We start from the raw sequence: 2,009 nt of genomic DNA, 5'->3' as shown, positions 1-2,009 counted from the left end.
GATTGGTCAAGGAGCAACAAAGGGAAGTCAGATTTAAAAGTTAGCTTCTAATTAGCTTATATTTATCTATGGTGGACCAAATAATGGCAGTGAGTAAACATGATGATTGTATGTCGTGTTGTTTTGAAATGGTAGACTTTTTGAGCATAACTCTGTTATTATACAAATGAGAGAACTGAAGGTTAAGAAATGGTCCAAGGCTATAAAAGAGCCCACAAGTGGTTTTCTTTCCAGTTTTGGTGAAAGACAGGAAGGTATGATCCATCAAGAAGTGGAAAGAGAATATCGATAGTATATAGGACTATTATTTCTTTTGTTATAGTCAAAGAAATTTTGTTTTAAATTTGATGATAACTTATTTGGTAGTAATAAAAGAACATAACGAGAAACTATTCTGCTTAATATCCTTAAATGAGTCCCTTCAGGAAAAAAATCAGAATGTAAACATAATACGCAAGTTGTTCACATCTGTCTGATCTTGCCTTTTTGCGTGGCAGCATCTCTCTACTCTGCTTCTCTTTCCTGTGCTCTGACCATGACTGGCTGGCTGGCTGGCAGAACAGCCAAGAGTCTGTGTTAGTCTTTGTTTTCCCAGTTCCTTACATGTGCTGTGTAGTAGGTGTCAGTAAATGTTTGTAAGTGACCAGAGCCATCATTCGCCTTCTTATTCCTCATATCTAAGTAGTGTAAACATTCTGTTTGTTTGGCTTAAGTAAAATAATATAGCGATTAAAGGTACAGATTCTGGAACCAGATTGCCTGTGTTCAAATCCTGGTTTATACAACTTATTCACTTTGCAATTTTGGGCAAGTTATCTCCTCTGTGCCTCATTTTTCATACCTGTAAAATAATGACAATAGTATAACTACTTTATAAGGTTATTTAGAGCAGGGGTCCCCAACCCCCACAGACGTGTTTCTGTCTGTGACCTTTTAGGAACTGGCAGGAGGTGAGCAGCAGGAGAGCAAGCGAAGCTTCATCTGTATTTGCAGCAGCTCCCCAGAGCTAGCATCACCACCTCAGCTCCATCTCAGATCATCAGGCATTAGATTCTCATAGGTGCATCAGTCCTTGGTACCAAAAAGGTTAGGGACTGCTGGTTTAGAGGCTTAAATGGATAAATACATTGAAGCACTTACTACACTATCAGGTACATAATAAGTGCTATATAAATTTGCCTTTAAAAAAGAAAGTAAAATCTATCCTTTCTTTATTCCCACCATGTCTGCCCTCAGTCCTATCTTCATCATTTGTATCTGGATCATGGCAATACTTCCTAGCTGGTCTTCTTGCCTCCAGTCTTGCTTCCCTCCAAAGCAACCTCCAAAATTCTGTCAAAGGGAGTGAGCTTTATAAGATACATATTGCTTATAGCTTTATCCTGCTTAAAAATATTCTTTGACTCTCCAAGCAAATGAATTTGATGAATTTTTTGCCTGCTTCTCCAGCCTCATATCCCGTCTTTCTCTCACTGATGGCTCACGTTGCCAGACTCCACATATACATTCAGTTTCTTGAATGCATCATTTTATTTTTTTATCCAATGGAAGATATTATAAACAAATGATTTTTTAAAAAAACAACAGACTGGGAACTATGCATGTTGAACACATCATTTTATTTTACAACATTGTTTCTTGTTTGTTATTCCTCCAGCTGGCATCCTTGAAAACAGATGTTGTTTTCTTGTTATCTATTATTCTTTCATTTATAGTTACTGTACTTATCAGACTGTCACTCTGCTTATAATTTAACTTACATTTCTAGCTCCATTGCTAGTATATGAGCTCTTCTAGGGGAGGAATTATAGGTTTGATATGGTAGTCAGCCACTATAAAAAGAAATTTGGAGGCTCATATCTGAACCAGTTTATTTCATGGAAACTCCTGCAGAGCAGTGATTAGATCATAGACTTTCTTTTTTGATTTAGTATTGGAAATTCAGAATCTTTATCTTAGCCTAAGAGAGTGTTAGGACAATTCTTGAAATGGAGTGGGGGCAGATGAAT

At 37.0% G+C, this 2,009-nt stretch overlaps 1 protein-coding gene across 1 annotated transcript in view; it reads left to right on the top strand.

The window, feature by feature from the left end:
• NUDT9 (nudix hydrolase 9) overlaps positions 1-2,009 on the top strand; it is a 28,678-nt gene that overhangs the window by 17,123 nt on the left and 9,546 nt on the right. The gene's annotated exons all lie outside the window — the stretch shown is intronic.

This window comes from Pteropus alecto, unplaced genomic scaffold (genome assembly GCF_000325575.1).
Source record: "Pteropus alecto unplaced genomic scaffold, ASM32557v1 scaffold161, whole genome shotgun sequence".
NCBI classification, from domain to species: Eukaryota; Metazoa; Chordata; class Mammalia; order Chiroptera; family Pteropodidae; genus Pteropus; species Pteropus alecto.
The sequence above is the reverse complement of the archived record's forward strand: the minus strand, read 5'-3'. Positions and strand labels throughout refer to the sequence as shown.